General features: G+C 33.8%; 1 protein-coding gene across 5 annotated transcripts in view; it reads left to right on the forward strand.

Moving 5' to 3' along the window:
- hth (Meis homeobox homothorax) overlaps positions 1–22,221 on the forward strand; it is a 242,504-nt gene that overhangs the window by 59,077 nt on the left and 161,206 nt on the right. The window lies entirely within an intron of this gene.

A 22,221-nucleotide genomic window follows, 5' to 3' on the forward strand; every position in this document is an offset into this window, starting at 1 on the left:
TCTTCATATGTGCTGTACTTATTAACGGCTCAGTTAAACACTATGAGCGCGGCGAGTTTAAAATATCATCCGAAGTGCTGAGATGTCGGCGCTGCAGAGCAATTAACAATTTGTCGTTAATAAATCGTCGAAGTAACGCGCCGTGCTAAGACAGATCCAACAAGTTTAATTGCCAATTTTTCAATTGTACTTCTAATAAAATAAAAGTGGGTATCGTCCTAATTAATTAGCGTGGCTATAATTAGGTGCGCAGGAGTTGCGGGGAGGTACGGCCGTGACGTTTGACAGATGGGTACGCGACGTTGGCGCGCGCGCAGCTCTTTTGAAACCTGCCTGGAATGTAGGGGCAGGGAAACAGATCTAATTAGATGTGGATTTATTCACAGATCCTATCGGCCCGAAACATCTGGCGCGGTAACTAGTGCCACTTTAAAACTACAAATATTTCTCTCGTAGAGATCATTCGAGATATAAACATAATGGAGGCATAAAAACTGATGGATTTGATTGATCTCGGACAGCGTTAAGCGACCGATTCAATCATAACCGAAACACCGTTGCCATTCCTCGATAAAAGAAACACAGTTACGAGCGATCATCTACATCAAATGGCGGATGAAGAACCTACAATTAACGTCAAAGTTAGTTTAGCGGCCGGTAATCCGACGCGTAATCTGCGCCTGTTTTGAAAAACTTGGGAGCCCTAGATTGACTTCGAGATATGTCAATTCAATATAGCGGCTCGCAACTGGGTATTTGCCGTCGTTGGGCTTCTGTTACGCAATAATGGTACTTATGTGTTTGGGAATAGCGTCGTCGCGTGGTTTCTTTCATTGAGCAGTAGTAAGAACACTGGTTTCTTAATGATATGCTCGTCTCGTCGTACGGCTACGATTTAAACTCGTTTATCGACCATTGTCCGTCTGCGTGCTCCCAAATAAGTCGGTGGGATGAATAGGAATTCGTGTCGTAGGAAAAACATTTTCACGCGCGATTTTTATGAATTAATTAGTGTTGATGTTACAAATTTGTTTTTGTGGGCTGTTAGCTGTCTCTAATTAAATGTTTCTTTTTTTGATGTACTGTGAAACGAGCACCTTTAAGCATTTAGTTAATAACTTAATTAGATGAAAAGCGATTTTGCCAAAATGTTCACTTTCGAATAACTGTAACTATCAATGATATTTATACTCGTATTAAATCTAGTCTTTGAATGTCAATTATAATTCTTCGATCACCACCAGTTATTCAAATGCCTTAATCTGAATGCGTACCTTTTTATGGCGACATTAAAAGATAACACTATTAAGTCTGCAGCTCACAAAAAGTAGTTATGTCGCATTTTACTTTGTCGTATGCAGTCCTCGCAGTGAATGGGCATTCGGCGCACGCGCATGTGGACCGAACTAAATACATAATGACTAAACAAATGCTTTTGGCTGATTTCTCATGATCTCACTGATATAAATATGAAGGATGTAAATTGGTTATACGTAAGTGCGGTGGGTGGAATGAAAATGGGGATAGTACTTAGAAATATCCCAAGAATTTCTGTATTTATGCCATAAACAGACACTTCATGACCTTTTTCTAAAGAAGATCTAGATAAATAAGGAAGGCCATAAACTCTATGCCCATTGGAAATTTTGTCCACAATCCTGTGATTGATATACAGAAATGTTAAATACTGTCTGTCCGGAAACATTTAAGTTATTATTGCCAAATTATGCCAAAATATTCCGAGACATTCGTGTATTCATGTCGTCGGCTTCTCTGTTGTTACAATGTACGGCATGATTTAAAACTAAAATACGGTAATAGCTGTTACATTATTCTCAATTATTTGGTGTTAAAATATTAAGAATGTATTGATTTAAGATAGAGGAGTAGGATCTTGTTGGTAAAAGTAAATAGAGGAGTAGTAAGATATTAACCGTCATAACATAGTATAAAACAAAGTCGCTTTCTGTGTCCCTATATCCCTATGTATGCTTAAATCTTAAAACTACGCAACGGATTTTGATGCGGTTTATTTTAATGGATAGAGTAGTTTTAGCATATATGTAATTAAGTAGGGTTTAAACAAAGTGAACGAAGCCGCGGGCGATAAGCTAGTTATGTAATAAAAGAGAGATTGACTAAACCATGTATATTCCCTAATTTACATGCGGTCACTCGCCTATTAAAATTACTTGGCATTGCCGAAAGATGATAAGCAAATTGGTAGGTGATGGACGTCACTCAGGTCGGAGTGTGTGGTGATGAATACCAACAAACACTTACAGCGCATATTGATGCCTGCTTTACATAGTCGAGAATCACTTTGTTTGTTTTTATCTTTGTATGATATAGTAGGTGGATTAGTTTGGTGTTGGGATTTGGGAATTTTTAAAGTGAAACTTTTATTACATCGTCTCAAACTTTTTGGTCTGTGTAGCGCATGTCGCGTGTATCGCGGCTGCCGAGTAGATATACCTACTCGGCAGCCGACCGACACGCGACATGCGCTACACAAAGCAGTGTTCGGAACCGTTCGAACAGTTTCACTTTTACCGTGGTTTCATAAAACCACACAACATTTTCATTTTTGGGCAAAGGCCGCACCAGCGCATGTCGCCACAGATCAGGAAAAGAATTTGATTAGATTTCACCCCTTTCTTATTTCCTTATTTCCCTTGTTTAATTTTGCGATTTGGGTTGATATAATTGGAATAGATATTGCACATCTATTTAGGGGGTATTCGATTTTAGATTAATATTAATGCTAATTAAAACTTTTGAGTCTGTATTTTTATTGTTTATACCTATAACACTTTAAATGCACTGATGAACTATACTTCAATAAAACGATTCAAATTAATAAAATATACCAGGAATTTGTTTATAAACAAGCTCGACTTTAAGAATAAAACACTGCTTTATTCTCTAAGTAACTTCCAAGTTTACTGCGACGTTAACGCCCATAAATAAATAAAGTTTCAGCAGAGATGGAGGACTATCGACTTTCTATTGAGGCAGACTTGATTCTTCTTATTTATCGGGTTTTATGGTAATCCAGCACTTGCAGTCCAAAGAGGTCTCAACTATTTAATAAAGAAGTCATTTTAAAAAAGAATTTATAGGATAATTTACCTCAATAATTAGTTCTTAATGATTCTCTATTTTATAAAAATATGTAGTAGTATATAAGTTAAATTAATAACAATACTGGCTAAGTCTGGCGAGGAAGGCGTCGATCGTCTCTAGCACAGGTATATTCCTAGTTGAGGCGATCGTCGTGTCTAAATTGTTTTTGTTTGTATGTATTGTTTCTGAATAAACGATTTTTATTTATATATTATTTTTATTAAGCAATTTTCAGCTGGAAAAGCTGTAGATTCAGTAACGAAAGGGCTATCAAGATATTTAGCCTCGCATGTTACCCTTTCCAAGAGGCATGATTACGACGCCTCCGGCGCGTAATCCAAAATGCAAATATTGTGCACTTATAATACATTTTGTATTCAAGACGGCCATGCACCTCGCCGGCTACGCCCCTCGACGGTTTTACTGGAAAATCATGTAAAAACCGCTCGTTTTTATTCCGTGCGCATGCAACTCATTCGCGGTTCCCATGACTCTAATTTTCGCGAAGTTTTTTTTAAATCAATTTGCGAATAGATTGCATTGAAGTCCTGAACAATTGCACTTACAATATTTCAACGCGAGTTTTTGAATTTCATATTCAGCGTAGATGTGAAACTTATGTCTTTTGCGGGCTTATGTAACAGTTTAGAAGCTTCTAGAATTTATATCATAACCTTAAAAATGTAAAAATTTATACCCTCGTCTTTCATTGTATTCACAACCTACAAAGGTATTAAAGTAATGAATTGTTAAAAATCTGATGAGGAGTATATTTTCTATTAACTAAATACAAGCATCTGAGTTATTTAAAACTATTGTTAGTCTATAGTTCTCCCATTTGAAAAACTTCGCGTCTAAAATTACAATACGCTCGAAATGAGCCGCTTGTTAAATATTAGTTAGTTCAGACAGTAACTGGATGCGCAGTCGCTTCGTTTCTATAAAAAGGCGCCGTTTCCCTGCACCCCTCGCCGGCTAAATTTAACCGGGATACGAACCCGCGACCGCGCACGTGTGCTCACTTAGCACTTACCGACGTATCCTTAAGACGTCTCACTTTTTGTTTATAACTGTACCGTTACAGATAATATAAACGATACGTCAAAAAATTCGAATCCCCGAAGGTCAGGCGAGATATAAAATTAAAAAGTATAAGTGGCTTTGTTAAATTTCAAATATTACGTCGCTGGCGGTTATTACAATTTCAAATTTGAAACGAACCCACTTTTGATTTCAGTGCCCCTGGTCATTGAGGATTGCTTTTATTTAGTTTATGGTTATATTTCGGTCAGGTTGGAAACGCTTTGCTTTAATGTGAATGCTAATGGTAAATGCAATACAGAAAAACGATCTGAATGTTTTTATCAGCAAAATTAAGTTGATCTGTATGTACTTTTATTTACTAATAACAAAACAATATAAGATAGAATCAGCTCACGATCGACATCAAGGAGAGATATTTAAAACATGAATTTCAATTTACCAAATTTGCAAAGTCTTAAACCTAAATAACTTAATGCCAGTGACATTAAAACAAGAACAATACATACAATTATACAAATAACAACTTCCAAAGCTTAACATTTAATATTAACCGAAGCTAATTACAATACGAACACGCGAGCAATAATCTAGGAACGGTAAAAGTAAAAAGGTGGACCTTTATGGTCGGCCCGAGTCCAGATCCGAATCCATTCGAGAGCTCAATTTGCTAAGCCGAATAGTTTTGTTTTGAACACAACCGCCATATCTCCGAAACTATCTTAAGAATAATTCAATGTTGCAACGCGAACGATATACCCACATTCAAAACCAAACCCTACCACCCTATAATACGACTCAGTTTAAACTGACCAGTCCATTTCGCATCCAGCCGCACCGCGATCGAAAATTAATTGTACTACCCTCGTTTTAAGGTCAGTTTTGCATTGATTAAGACGAGGTTTTGCGTCGTTCGGATACAGAAAACGGTCTGGAATTCAAAGTTAAAGATGAGCGCGACAATTTTCGAAATACGAGGAGTGAAATCTGAAAGCCAGATAGCTTTTTGCGTGAAGACCGCGCCGGGGACGGCCGGCTTTTAATTATTCCACCGCTAATTAGCTTTTTGGGTTCTCTGTTAATGTTTATGATCAACTATTTTGAATAACTCTTGATTTTTCAATTTACATTCTTTGAGGTTAGTTTATTGTGCCGGGTGCGGTTTGGGGAAATTTGTACATTGTTTAATATTTGGTATCTGCGATTTTAGTATACTAATAGATAAAATAATAGTCAATGAACTATTATAATCGTACAGTTATTATGAGTAATAAAAATTAAGTATGACACTGTTATATTATTGGAAAAAATTCCTTCATATACCAATATCTTATAATCCTTAACAAAAATTAATGTATTTCTTGTAGTAGCAAACCGTGTTGACCAATTTATGACACCTTACAACAAAAACGTAACTAACAGAGACTATAAAACATATAGCTACTTAAAACGTCATAGCGCATCAAAAATATAATCTACATGATGACAAGCACAATACGAAATATCAATAAACAAACAATGCAATAAAAATCCACCATATGTCTTCTTAATCACTCAATTAAACGTACAGAACCCGGCATCATAAATAACTGAGCCGGCGCAGATCAATTCCTCAGATTTTATGAGTTGTTCGAAAAGTTGTAGGCCGCAAAAACCTGGTTGTTGTTTGAATCGTCTGGTGTTTGAATTTGGCGACTTTTTTCCTCTGGACAGCTATTGAAATGCTTTATGTCCGTATGTCATTTATTATATTTAAGTTTAATGGCCTGCCGTTTTGGGTAACAAGGGACAATCTTGGTAGGCTGTGGATTGTGATTTGTGAAATAGACGATATTTATTAATTCTGTTGTAATAAAGAAAGGATTTATTTATGGAATTGATAGTTTTTTAAGCAACGTCATTATAGTAGTAGTAAAATCAAAGAGCATTCCAACTTTTTTTATACGTAAGGAAAAATAAAGAGTAGGTTCATCGTTCATAAAATATTTCTAATTGTGTGTTTGCGATAAAAACATAACCTATTGACCATCTGTTATTTTCCTAGAATCTCTCCTATTACCTCATAAGTATTTATAGAACGGAAACTTAACACCGATTAGAGAGGCTTTCATTAGGTTCCATCATCAGGAAAATGGCGGCAGTAGATGCGTCGAGAAACTTCCTTTGTTAAAACCGATATTTGATATCTAGATAACGATCTCATAATGTATCGTATAGTTTAATAAATTATACCTCAGAATCTGCTACATGTATTGTATGAAAATCAATACAGCCTTATTCAATCGAATCTTTTAAAGTAACTGTACTCTTATTGATATTTTACGCTCTGTGGTATATTATGTACCAATGATAATACATTTATAATATTATTCGTATTTGAATGAGTTTAAATTTTGTTATTTATGAAATTTGCTGATTTTAAAATTACTATTCACAATGATACCTATTAGCTTGTATTATTAAGTGTTTTCATTAAACATTAATATAACAGTGTTTGTCATGCAACTAGCCTTAAAAACTATGCTAAATAATACACCGAAGTACTCGCCAAAACTTCCTTTAATTCCTACATTCATCACTTTTACATAAACAGTCTAAATACCCCTATTAACACCGCCTCTAGTATACCTCTACAATGCTACCAATCTGCACAATCTATCTGAATTCGAACTAGACTAACAATCTGAATTCAAGTTGTGAATGAACGCAGGTGAAACTGCGACAATTTGTCAGGAGCGGGAGCTGTCAGTCAGCGGTACATCTAGGAATGGGACGATGACGGGACAGATATATGCCTCGCGTGATTAGGAGTGATGCCAATGCCTTTATTACTGTCTCAGACTACGCTATTGAGATTGTTTTAGGAATATGTGATAGATTAGTAGTTAGAGATGTAGTTATGAAAGTGATTGAAGTGAATTGTGAATAGATGACAATGATCTTGAATGAGTAAATAGATACATATGTGTATTAATGTACTCAATAGGCTCACTGGGGAATTTCAGTCTTTTGGCCTGCCTGTTACTGTTACTTTATAATAGTGATGGTGGTTTTCTTATGCCAATACCAAATATAAAATCTGAAAGAGAGCTGAGAGAAATCGTAGCAATAACAAAGCACTACACCTTCAGGCGACAAAGATAGATAGCGCTTAACGATACATTATATTTCAAGCGTATTAATTTGTACGGATTAATAATTTTAAAACAAAGACTTGGCAGATGGTTCAAGAATTCTGTTCAATCAGGTACCTGCCAATTACGAAATACCGACGCTGGCATACGATGACATCGATGTCAATTTGGCAGCGTGGATGCGCAATCTGGGTCATCTTCACTAGACATCATTTGAATTTACACTTTCATCACTGGACATAGAGTATGTTTCAGTACGACAGCCGCTCGTATCGTTTTCGAGTGTATTGAAAAGGTTTTATAAAATTATCACTGAAGGAATGTTTGTTGATAATTTTGAAGCAGATATTGCTATAAGAAATAGTGTTGCTCGCTTTTACTCCTGTTATAAATACAAGTAAACAGCTGTGTATGTAACTCTTAAAACCATTCCAATTGTCAACCCATACTTTGTTACATATCGTTTTCTAAGTTTGAATTTTTCAAAAAAAAACATACATCTACTAATTATATTTTAAACAATATTCAATCTTAATAATTTTATAGTTTAAAGTTAAAGTAATACAATAAACTAAATTTAACTATTTACACACTTCAAAAACAAACAAAAAAAGCCGCTACTATTCCAAACTTCACAGCCAACGTACATTAGTATACAATCCCATAAATATAAAGGGCTTATAACCAAATACCGGGTCATTAAGAAATTCGATAGAAAATCGATTATCGGTAACCAAATACGAATCGATACTTCTGATCTCGAAGGCCTCTCGATTTACGGGCTTGTTCGTGTCGTGATCAATCTCACAGTAATGCGCGTGTATAAATTAACAAAAAGTAAAACTCATGCTCTTATGGTGCAATGCTCGATCTTTGACTTGAGGAAAATTAAATTAAGAAATAAAATTCTACGTCTTTTCATTTGGAAACTTAAAAATAACCTTACAAAATTAAGCTACAAATTTAGTTTAAGATTCTATTGCACGTATTATAGAAACGATTTCTGAATGCTTCTTCCTTGAAAACAATGTTAAAATAACTAAATAATATAAGTGAGGTTTTATCTTTTAAATATTTCTACGATACATCTGATTAAGTAACAATTGCTGTACCACATAAGTGAGTCATATTACGTATTAAGGGTGCAAGTATTCAGGAGTCCCACAGGGATCTATTTTCGTTCCCTCTTTCTTTCTAGCTTATGGATTTTTTCTAATCCGTATTTATAGAAATAGACGGTGCTGTTTTGATTCCTCCCTGTTTCGAACAATTTATAGAAATGTAACAGAAAAGTCTGAAACATCTACCTCAAGGGAGTTGGTCTATCTCAAAATAAATATTTTTAATTTATTAACTTGTAATGAAAATTTTATAGTACATTGAATATAAGGCTTATTTGCCTTAAAATAATTATAACAGATGTGTATAAATTAAGGATAAGAATGAAAAAAACGCTGACCTATGAATTTATGAAACCATTAATCATATAGCCACGGAAATCGTATCGAAACATTAGATATATCAGATACAATCAACAAAATCACATCTACAAGTATAATAACAACACCATTACCCAAAATTGCCGGCGAGCGGACGTCATAGCGAAATTCATTAAGAAAGAACTATTAATTACAATTCTCTTCAATGCAATGCCATTACTTTCCTACCGCACCAAAACAAACAAATCCTGCAATTATTTCTGCTGTATCGATTATACGATCTAATCAAGCGAAAATAAGCTCTACCGCATTCGTTTTACCGTCCATTACGAGTGCAGCATCTATTTTGTGGTCAACTCCGACTATGGCGTGTGGTGGGTTTAGCAAAATAGCTCTATATACATATCGAGTAAGATCTATATTCGTATGTGTTGGGTCGCTACCGTTGGAATGCCTAAGACCCCATGTTCTGTTTCCGAATTTCTCAAGATATTGAAAGATTAGCCATGGGTTGCAGGATGTCCCATAAATAATATATAGGAGGGGGAGCGGTGATGGATTGTCTGTCTGTTAGTTCTATTTGTCGGGAACTCTTAAAGGGTGGATCTCGCGCTATTATTAGACGAGCTATGTTAGCTTAGAAAGTGACACTTTCCTTCATTAAATTCGTTCATGGCATTCCGGAGCGTTCGAAGTTTGTTTTTAGCCAAATTAAATTAAGTTTCGAGTTCGTTATTTTAATTACGAGTAATTGTTTTACTCCTCGGCATTATTGAATTAGTTTTTGGCAATTATTTCACTAGTGATGATGTCGTTTGGGCAAAGCTTTCTTGTTTTGATAAAACATCGATTACGAAAATCACCATTTTTAAATTATAATATTTGTATTGTGAAAAGTTTTTATCATTGATAATCTTTTCAAACAAATATGAAATACTTTAAATGAAGCAATATTGGTATTATATTTTAACACAGGTATTTAAAGTTAACACGAAACGCTTAGTGAAACGTTGATTATTATGTTTAAAGTTAACTGTATTCTTTCCTTTCTCATTTTTCATTTATTACGCTTGAAGTAATTCGTAAGTTATTTAATTAATGAATCTGCCTGGATTACCATTTTACAAGTTACAAATCCACATTCTAGATATAAGAATAGTTTCGCTCCTAATTAGACCTGTCTATAGTGGTACCACCTAAAGGCGATATTCGATTGACAATAAATTCAGATTCACTCTTACGCATTACGATTTTAATGTCCACCTCGCACGCGATTCTAGTCCGTGTTTTATGTGTAAAAATGAAAGTTATTCCAATTTATTAGCTGTTCCCTGCGACTGCGCTTGCGTGAGACAATTCGCTGAAGAAAGATTATTAAGCATTATCGTATATGAAATGATTCACGGTGATTACTTTGCAAATGGTGTATTAAATTTGATATCTAGGAAATGCATTGGGTCTGGTCGATATCTTAATTGGATCAGGAAAGAAAATCAGTGAAATATATTTATATTTTGTATTACAATATGTGGTTTTTGAAAAATGGTTTATAAGTCTTATATATCGTTGATTTTACCATTATAAAACAGTAAAAGATGGAAGCCAACCATATTGAAAATGGCAATCGAATTAATATACTTAACAATAAAAATCAATCAATCACGATTTACTAGATTTTATTTCTATTGTCGAAACTCTATTTTGATACTATAATATTCATTCTTATCTAATCGTTCTTAATATTCATTCTAATCTAATGTAATGAGATATATTGTTATTAGAATAACTTGCAAGCTAAAAATACAATTTCCCACTCATATCGTTTTATCAATAGTTCGTCTATTTAATTTTATTTTACATCTCACCTTGTCAATACTTGATTTAGCACCGGCCATAAATCTCTAAGCTCGTAAACCAACAAATATTGGAGTATAAATGTGATCGGTGTGAAATATCCGCTATCTGATAACAATGATAATCTTGGGTTTGACCGATAGGAAGGTTTTTAAGTTTTGATAGTGGTCTTTGAGGATTTGGTATCGCTTGATAGTGCTCTCACGTGATGATGGTTCTTATGGTGAAGACAAATAGATTTAAACTGAAATATAGTTGCTTGGTCTTATGTAGGTACATATATATTTTCTTTAGTTTGTGTTGTGGAGGATGTTGTTCCAATGAACTTTTAATAGAATTCATTCTAGCAGTTTTAGAGAGATATGAAACCATACTTATTTGTTAAAGTAAAACAGATACTCCAGTATAAATCTATAGATTGAAAACTTCTTTAAATAAATGTACACTGTTATTGCGAATGAACTTTTTACACAATTTCGCTCCCAGGAGACAAAAAAACAAACTATTGAATTTATAATATTAGATGAGATAAAAAAGGCATCCCCTTAAAACATTTCGCAGTAAGGAAACTCCAACGGGCGATGAATAACAAAAATCAATTGAGCTCTGACAGGTGGGGTCCAGCAAACAGACGGACAAAGTGATTTTATTATATAGATACTTGGAAATTTGTATTGAAGACTTTAACTATGAAGTTTTGTATCAGAAAATGGTTTTGTTGAAGAATTCAACCATAAGTGTAGAAGATTTGAAATAAAACCTACTTGGAAAATGGCATAATTTTTGTCGCATCAGGAAGTTTTTTGACGAAGAATTTGCGAAATTCGATTCAGACATAAAAATATTGGAATTTAAAGCTAAAGTTTTATGCAAAATGCGAACACATCTTATATTGAATTAGAGTTAAAAGAGCCTGCGATATGAAACTCAAGGCATTAAATTTCCTTGTTTATGGTGCTAAGAAAGTTTAGTGGTTTTTCGCTCGGCTTATCATAACGTACTCGAATGGTGTCTTGCTTGGCTGTAAACTAGAACAGTTAAAGGCATAGGCTGAAGCGATTTAATATAAAAAAAATATTGCATTAAAAGCACTGTTGGGCGTTGATAAAGAATAAATATTACAACAGATATTATATGATCAACCCAATTTGTTTAAAAGTTGTAGTTAAATGAAAAAGAAAACAGAATTATGTGAATGTATTTAGTTCAATGAAATCACGGTCTCAATAATTGTTTTTTTTTTTCAAATAATGCATATTGAATATCATATTATCTAAGTTAGTTTTTACAATAAATGAGTTTCTACATTAATATCTGCATAAGATTTTCCCTTATTCCAACAATTTTTAGAAAAACCCGCTCCAAACTTGGACCACAGACAAAAAACTCGTACCAATAGGAAGTTTTTATCATTGAAAGTATTTATATTATTTCAGTTTGTAAAGTTTGTCTGTTTAATACACTTAGGGTCGGACGTGTTTCAAAGTTTTACATGGCCTCTTTCAATCAGGCCCTCCCGGACTCCCTTTTAGCCGAAATTGATTTGCTACTAACTTTTGTCCCTTTAAATATGAAAACGTGACAATTTTTGCGAAATTCCCCACTTCCTTCCTTAGCAGTTTGAGTTTTGTATCGCTGATGTTTGTGGTTTGTGTTCTTTTGTACTTGAAAGTTGAAAACTGCTCGCTTCCTGTTTGTATAAATTCGAAAGTTTCAGATGTTTGTTGGTTTTTGCAAAAACAGAAAGTAATATAGATACTGTTCTGTTTAAAACTTTGGATGCACCTATGGTTAAAAAAGTAACATCAGATTATTAACTCAAACACTAAGTCTATAAAACCTCGATAGCTCCTGATAGAGATATAGTCGATGAAACCCTTCATAGAGAAAATGTTATAGGTGACGTTCGAGGTAATGCGAAATCAGAGACAAAAGCTTGTACTGCCAGTGAAATCTACAAGACCAGGATAAATAGTCTTGATTCTGCTGAAGATAGAATGATACAATAAAACTTAATTTCCAAACTAGCAAAGGAAACTCGTTAAAGAACGTTCCTCTCCCATACTCCAGTAGAACATACCTTCCCAACTTACAAATTCAAACAACCAAAAGACCTTTCTATTATTTCATACTCCACTAGGACATATTCAACGTCATACACACGAACACCACAGCGAATAGACCGTTCTATTCTTCCACATTGCCAAAAGAACCCACATTGTGAACAATCAATACCACAATCGGCATTACACGCAGGAACCGAACCCACACGCGCACCATTGTCGTCTTTGTGACTAACCCCTCGCCTGTTTGTTTTCTCTGTAATTATTGTTTATGTTTCGGAAGGGGAGGCTTCGAGTGTTACTGCTAATTTGATGTTGATTGGCGCAAGTCAGCCGGAATCTTGAGGTGCTCGAGATGTCGAGAGTAGTGTAGTGAGGTTTAGTGCTTGTCGAAAATAGAGAAGGGAGGTACAAAAGTACACGAATTTTAAACGTATGGACAGAATAAAGGCATTATAAGGGTTCAAAATATGGTGGACAGAATAAGAGAGTAATTTAAAGTACAATATGAATAACAAAATAATAGCTTGGTACTGAAAGTGACAATTTACTTGATATTTTTTATGTTTGATAATTTCTTTACACATGATGATAACATCTTATTAGGTACATAAGCTTCTTAGATTTTTAAATATCTACAATACAACATATAACGTACATTATTTTAGCGAAGTTGATCAAAACAGTAATATGTATTAATATCAACATTTAACGTTCTATTTATTTTAGTAAATTCCTTACAAAAATCTTTCACCACCAATCCCAAAACAATGATATTAAAATTCAAAACCGATCCCACAAAGCTCAGCCAAAGGGCAAATAAAACCGCAAACAAATGAAATCTCATACAAACAAACATTCAAATTCAAATTCAAATCAATTCAACCCTACGACTTAGGGCTCGGTTAATTAGCTCGACATATTGGAACCCTTTGGACCATTGATTCAACTTGCCTATTCATGGGGTCTAAAACTTGAGGTCATAATGCAGCTTAAATAAAAATATTGTGGAAATATAATTGTGGTCCAGAAGGGACTGTGTGAAAGTCACAGATTTTTACGTTTTCCTTCTACAGAGCACCTTTGATGAAAATGTAATTTCTACAACAAAACCTAGATTGTGGTAAAGGGCTTGATTAAAGGTCATTAGTCTAATATTTATTAGCAATTTAATATCATCGAGTACCAAAAATACCTTACAATTAATCAAGCTCTAAGACTAAACTCGCATTTAATAGTTATTGCAAATTGGATCTTATTTTTATTAATAAACTCGGCCATAAATGCGCAAACGATGCGCGCGCGCATAGCATGCGGTCGCTTCCCGCTGCGACTTTGATTTTCGGCCTTGCTCTTTATATGTTTTGAAATTATATACGTCCAATGCACTTTATTAAAGGGTAAAATGTGTATTTTTATTTATAAAGGCTCTGTTATTATCTGTTGTTTTTGTGCGTTTAATATTATGACAAAGTTAGGGCGTTTTCAGGGAAAATCGTTTAGTTACATACGTAATTTATATACTTACATTTACTTAAGTAGATAAGAAATATCATGGCAAATTCTTATGCATTTATAATCCTACTAAGAAATAAAATTTTGTTTTCAAGCAACAGAAGTCATTTTTACGAATATTTTTCTTGGAACCTAAAGTTCCTTTGAGAACATTTTCTAAAGTAGAATTAGACAACTTCGCAGGCAAATCACACCTAATTTGGGATAGCAATTAACAAGAGATTAAAATTAAAGATAATATATTTAATGAAGTAATTATTAATCTTATAATGAATACCGCTAATCCCATGGAAGGAAGCGGCCTATGCCGTTTCCGTCAATACATCCGTGCCAAGATTTTTATAGCCCTGTTATTTAAATGAGTACTGTTCCTACAATTAGGTACGATATATGTGTACTAATTAACTGTCTGTGTGTTCGTCTGTGTAACGTGATTATGTATTCTAAACAAGGCTGTGAAATAATTGACGAATCATAAAATATTAATGTTGTTTTTATGTTTGAAAGGCGTACCTTATACGATAAGGAACTTCATGGCAAATTCAATTCGAATCTGAAAAGCCTTTAAGATATATTGTATTTAATATTTCGTCACAGATATCACAAGAAATAAGTGACAAATTTTCAGTTCTGGGAATGACATCTTTGATAATGATATATTACCTATTCGTATGATTTCTCCTTCTATATTTTACTCAAGTATTATAACATTGCTTGCAAATCTTTGTTAAACTGAAAAATGGAACAGGAAATCGCATCTATATTGCAATAAATACTAAGTACTTATATCATTGCTTTTATTTCATTATCAACATATATCTCTTTAAATCTTAATTTTATTAATTTAGCAATCATAATACAAACTTCTGATTTAATTTCACTACATAGTATAAAACAAAGTCGCTCTCTCTGTCCCTATATGTCCTTTTGTATGCTTAAATCTTTAAAACTACGCAACGGATTTTGATGCGGTTTTTTTTAATAGATAAAGTGATTCAAGAGGAAGGTTTTAGTATATAATTTATTAGGTTTTAGACAAAGCGGGCGAAGCCGCGGACGGTAAGCTATTTTACTATAATCACCTGTTCTTAACCACAAACAATCACATAATACTTGACCTTTTTCGCCAACACAATATTACCTTCTATAATACGTTACTACTGCATTATTAATGCTCTCGTTCCGAGACATTGACTGGCTAATGACGTTTGTCTATTTAATATTTATACGAGTCTACGATGCGTCTGCGGGAATAGACAATGCTCCTGTAGCTTATGGTACCCTGGTACTTTTCTTTGGGATTACAGTTTAGCTTATGGTGTCCTAGTACTTTTCTTAAGGATTAAGTTTATCTTATGATGCCCTGGTACTTTTCTCAAGGATTAAAAGTAAAAATTTAAACTAAAACTTATTAAAGAAAATCCTATTAAATTTCGGAAATATCTTTTTGTCTAGAAGTTTGCCTTCCACTCCTAAATACTTTAATATCTTTTATTATCCAATGTTTTTTGGGTCATATACACTTTTATCAGTTTAAAATCTCTACTAAACTCGACAAAATTTCAAATACAAATGATAAGATGATTGACAGTCCGTTTGGTCATAACACAACTCCATACATTTTTAGAATAACTATCTATTGCACTACATAATATATTTTAATGAACTAAAGCATAACATTTAAAGCATGCCCTAATTTATTGAATGGCTAATCAAGGGGCAATTGTTGAGGCAGATCGGGTTACTATTGTGCGCGTGTGAAAATTGCATCTGGGGCAATTTTCGGATTATTATTCCGTTAACAGAACAATGTATTTAATTTTAATGTTTGTGGATGAAACACGTTAATATGGTTAGAGGATTGGTTAAAATACATGTAGTGTATAAAGTGGTTGATTTATTATCATTCTTTTGAAATAGGTACTTGTTTTTAAATTATATACGCATTTCTTACTAGATAGAGGTAAAATAATGTAAATATACGTAGATACATTTATAAAAATAATTTTATCCCAAAAACAATGTTGTTGACAACCCTATCACTTATTAGAGAGTTTACGATACCCACACTGCGAGCTAGCTACATAGTTGGTTCAATGTCATTGATTGCGTAGACTTAATTAAAATTAATATCTTAGAACGGCGCGAAATGGCGCCGATTGTGGAAAGCTTTCTGAGCTTTATGGATAGGGCTGTCAACTACTTTAATTATTTCTTTTTGTTTATTTTGTTGAACTGTCAATGTTATTTACAGAAAGTCTATTAAAATAACTTGTGTTTTACCTCATATATACCTAGTTACCATATTAGCAAAGTATTTAGCACATTTTTTTTTACTGAACTTATTCCTATAAAATTTTGACCTAAAATACCTATAGCTTCAAAACTAGACCAGGTAAACAAAAACGATTAAAAATCCACAATCTCAAGACTGAGAACTAGACTATAGCCAGGTTATCAGTTGATACGTTATCACGTCCAGTTCCCACGGTCAATGACCCGGCGCCTACTACTTAGTATCTGACACACGATCGCTATAAAACTACTTGCTGTCCACGGATTAGGGGCCCGTTAAATTTGACCTTGGGACTGTTGGTGAATAATGAGTGGCGCTGGTTTGAGAGACAAGGTTCAGGACAGAACATTGGAAGAAATCCTTTAGAAAGAAAAAAAAAATTGCAACACAGCAGATAATTTATAAATTCATCAAATTTTTGCAAGGTTAATTTATTATTTAAGCAGCTAAGCCCGAGCTTTTTTAAAACAGTAATTCTGAAGTATATTTTATCTGTCTGCATGTTATGGACGTGAAAAATGAAAATCGACCTAGCTTCATCCTTTTGTTAGGTTTTTATACCAACACACTGAAAGTCAATCTATACTTAAAAATCAGAACAAAAAGGCAATATAATCCATACCTACTAATATTATAAATGCGAAAGTAACTCTGTCTGTCTTTCTGTTACTCAATCACGCCTTAACTACTGAACCAATTTTCATGAAATTTGGTATGGAGATATTTTGATACCCGAGAAAGGACATAGGCTACCTTTTATTGCGAAATATGTACCACGGGCGAAGCCGGGGCGGACCTCTAGTTCTCTATACATACCTACATTCAATAGCTTTAGAACACAAACAATTTCCGAGCCCAACTATAAAGGGTTTCAAAATACTTTTACAAAATAATTTACGGAATAATGCCCGTAAGTACAGCTGTTGTAATTGGACCCTGCGCACGCGCATGACGTCACAATACAAACTTTGTTCATTTGGCTATTGATTTTAAAACAAAAACCCCTTGTTTTCTATACGTGTGTATTGGAAATTCTAGATTTAAGGGGCACACCTTGGTTGGAAGTATTATTTTACTGGTTTTTAAGGTTCTATGTACATTATAATATGAGTAAATCGCTGAAATTGTTACGATACAATTTCCCAAGAATAAAATTACATGTTGATGATTGAAATGGTTAGTCATAAACGAAGTCAGGGTGAAAACTAGTAGGTTATAAATATAAATTTATAATGTAGGTAGATCATACTAAATATTTTTTTTGCTAAATATTAGTCACACAGTCTCATTGATGAATGAGACGGTATAGGATATCTACATTTTAACATATCCCTACTTAATATTATAAATGCGAAAGTAACTCTGTCTGTCTGTCTGTCTGTTACTCAATCACGCGTGAACTACTGAACCAATTTGCATGTAATTTGGTATGGAGATATTTTGATACCCGATAAAGGCATAGGCTACCTTTTATTGCGAAATATGTACCACGGGCGAAGCCGGGGCGGACCTCTAGTAATATTATAAAGCTGAAGAGTTTGTTTGTTTGTACGCTCTAATCTCAGTAACTACTAATCCGATTTGAAAAATTATTTCGGTGTTAGATAGCCTATTTATCGAGGAAGGCTATAGGCTATATTATATCATTACGCTAAAACCAACAGGAGCGGAGTCACGCGGGTGAAACCGCGAAGCGCAGCTAGTTTTAACATAAACTGCTGAACTGATTTAATTTTCATTATGTAGTAGAACAATCCATCTATTATATTTTAACGAAAAAGGCACAGTCTGAAACTAAACCATTAAAGTTAAATAAATAAAAAACACACAATCGAAGTCAATTATTCCACAATGAAATTAACCACATTAACATGTAAAACACTTAAAATTTACATCAACGTCTCACTCAACAATCAGAATTTATTGCCAGCCATATAAAGGACTAATAAATTATATAATCATAGCTGGCAACACTAATACATCACACATCGGCTAATTGTTGCCAGGACGGAAATAAAGCTTCCATTTTAACCATAAAAGAGGACACGTTTTGAATTGTAATTATGTTATCCTACTAATATTATAAATGCAAAAGTTTGTGAGGAATGTATGTGTGTTTGTTACTCTTTCACGCAATTACTACTGAACCAATACCAATGAAATTTAGCACACATATAGAGGGTAAATTGGATTAACACATACGATAGGTTTTATCCCGGAAATCCCACGGGAACGAGAACTACGCTGGTTTTTCATTGAAAACGCGGGCGAAGCCGCGGGTGGAAAGCTTATTGTTATTATATAACTGGCTTATATAATATATACCGTGATAGTCCGATGTTATGATTTTTTTTGCTAAGTCATATTATGTTTAATTTTATTTTGTGTATTTGTATATTTGTAGGAATAATTTCTCTGTAATATGCTAATTGTACGAATTCTAAAGTTATATGAAAATAATGTTTGCTCTGTCAACTGCTGAAACTAATTTCGTTGATATATTTTTGTCTGTCTGTTTCATTCATAATTGTTTTGTTAGATGTCTCTATTTGACATTTACTTTGGAAATAATAATTTTGCTCATCTTTCATTTTACACAAATAGTTTTGTTCAATAACTTTAATCGTAGTATAAATAAATCAAAGTGTTATCTGATTAAATATTTCAGAAAAATACATATAAACAAAACTTAGTGTAAAATCATTTCGAAAAACATCAGACATTGCGTTTTGGCTGACACATCCACATTGCCACAATAAATTGGCACAAATTTTCCGATAAATGCTGTCCAAGACTGTCCACTCCCCCGGGACCCCCCCTTACGTAAGGGGGGATCCATTATCATTAATCGTAGAAGCTTCGAGAGAGCTCATACGTCTTAATATAGGGTTTTGTTTTTAAGAGTGCTTTTTGCCAAGACATCGTAATAGCGAATGGATGTTTTGTTTAAATAAATATTTAGTTTGTTGAAATATACTAGAATCCCTACTTATATTAATTATTTAATATTATAAATGCGAAAGTAACTCTGTCTGTCTGTCTGTCTGTTGCGCTATCCCGTTTAAACCTCTCAACCGATTTTGATGAAATTTGGCACAGACAATCTTTAGACCCTGAGAAAGAACATAGACTACCTTTTATCAAAACACCACGCGGGCGAACCCGCGGGCGGAAGCTAGTCACACTAGACATATACTTTTATAGTTAATAAATAAATTTATAATGCGTTCTGTTAAAAACTTAAAATCAATAACCTGTTTGAAACCTATAGGTAACCTACTCTTATACTTGAATAATACAATTTACAATTTTTTATGAGGACTAAACATGGACTAAATAGGTTTTTTTTACAAACATTACTATCAAAAGAATTCCAAACCCAACCCACACCACAAGAGTTAATCTAATAATTGCCCCTTTTCACTCGGTAAACAAGACGCTATAACTTCGTGCGAACCCATCTATCCATTCGCAAAATTCCCACGAAATCCGATCCAGCGCACGCGTCACATCGCGTGATATACATGCAACCTTAATGTATTAAAATTTATACCTACATATTATGTTACGGACATGTAGAAGTAACCTTCGTATTATCAAATTTATTAATTGTTCAGTGCATATTTCAAATTTCAGTTCGTTTAACAAATAAATAGCTGTGCCCCGCGGTTTTACCCGCATTGCTCCTCTCCTTTTCGTCTTAGTGTGATGATATATAGCCTATAACCTTCCTCGATAAATGGACTATCTAACAGTGCAATAATTTTTCAAATCGGACCCATAGTGCCTGAGATTATCGCGTTCAAGCAAACAAACATTTTTATAGCTTATGAAATAACAGAATTACGTTGGTAAAACAGTTACTGTGTTTTGACTTCTTACATTAACTTAGTTCTGAATAAAACAAAATTAATTTACAATTAAATTACACCAAAAAACATTAAAACCAAATGCAACAATGTAAACTCCAAAACATGTTTCAAATCGTTCAAAAACCACAACCGACGTTTCTCACAAAGATCGGTGTCAAAAAACACCGAAACTCGACCACGCCCTTTCTGGGAATCGAAGCTGCGACTCAGTGACATGTGAATGGTTGAAATGAATGTAATAATAATTAAATATAGTACTTAAAGTATTTCAATACTGTTTTTCTTAATTAATTGTAATAAATTTGATATGTGTAAAATCGCACATTAATTATTTTAAGTTCAGCCTGAAATGTTTGTGTCTACTAGCTGTTTAGCATTTATTTTCCAAATCGGTTCAGCAGTTTTGGTCTGACAGAGCGACAAACATTTGCAAAACCACACAAGCTTTCGGATCTCACACTAATAATACTGCATATGAAAAAACGTGTAGAATTGACTAACAATCGGCTCGTTATCCCTCTATATTAACACCTGCGTTTCCAAAACACAAATTACGATATAGACAAACATCGATATTGCGTGTAACAATATCGAAAAATAATAGCGGAAAGGTGTTCAATCGTTAACTGACAGTTTTCGCTAACGACACGAAACTCAAACAAAATTACACGATAATCAGTAAGCCATTCCCAGACACACATGGTGTGAACTGCGCGCATTAGTGACATCGCTTCCTGTCCAAAAAACGAACAATATGCTCTTCATTTAAACGGCTTAATAGATTCAATATATCTTGTCTATGCTTCCAATTTCGAACACATTTTGATTGCTCCTTTTTGCTCGTCAACATAGTTCTCATCGCAATTCGAAATTAGAATCCGCGTTAAACCTTCAAAACACATGTTCGATATTCAAATTAGGGAATAGACCTGAGCAGCGTCAGTTTTTGATCGGTGTAATTGAAAGTGGCGCGGCGGACATCTGTTCTAAATACGAATTCAAATTCCCCGCCTGTTCGCTTTCTGTAATGATTATTGAAATTGCCAGTTGGTTATACCGCGCGTTCTATTTTTGAATGGAATTTCAGCTGGTGTTACATCGGACTTAAGGTATCCCCACACAACACGTTTATTATCTATGGTTTCAGCACAGATTACGAAGCAAATTTTAATTTAAGGCGAGTCGTTTAAAATTAGCTTAAGGCATTCGCCGTAATCTTTACGATATTCAATTAAGTCAGGCGCCATTATTTTAAATTAAAACAATCTCCTGTCGTAATAAGACACCTAACGATCGTTAGTATTACAATCAATTAAATACATGAATGGCAATTAAATGCTGTTTTTTTTTTAGATAATTGCCAGACGAATTATTGTGAAAAGGTATCAATCAAATGTTGCCTAAATTACTATTTGGAGTGTAATTACGTCCAGTGCCTATGCATAAATAAAAAATAAATTAAGATTTATGACTCTAGCAATAAAAACATCGCATATTTGTGGCAAATAAAATTGTTACGAATGCTTTATTATATCGTGGTATTTGCAATATTTTAATAGATTAATTGAGGTAGAAATCTATGGTTTTCCATCATTGACTTGACTTCAAGCAAAGTAAGATTAAATAAATAAATAAAATAAAATTGTTTCTTTTTGCTGCTATTACTAATTTTCTCTGAATGTTCCAAGACCTCATGAAACCAACATAAAATCAGATCACCATTTGTAACTTAGGCTCATCACACAATCATAAATTAAAACAACAAAAAACAATGAACCAGCATTAAGAATTTAATAACGCAGCCGATCACAAAAAGCGGAATTAAAAATTTCAGCGCCGTCAATAAATATTTTGCAATTTCTATGTACATGCGCGTAATGA

The sequence above is a fragment of the Colias philodice genome, chromosome 18 (assembly GCF_061535455.1).
Source record: "Colias philodice isolate Cphi_HAF_F1 chromosome 18, ilColPhil1 Martin Lab GWU primary, whole genome shotgun sequence".
Lineage (NCBI taxonomy): Eukaryota > Metazoa > Arthropoda > Insecta > Lepidoptera > Pieridae > Colias > Colias philodice.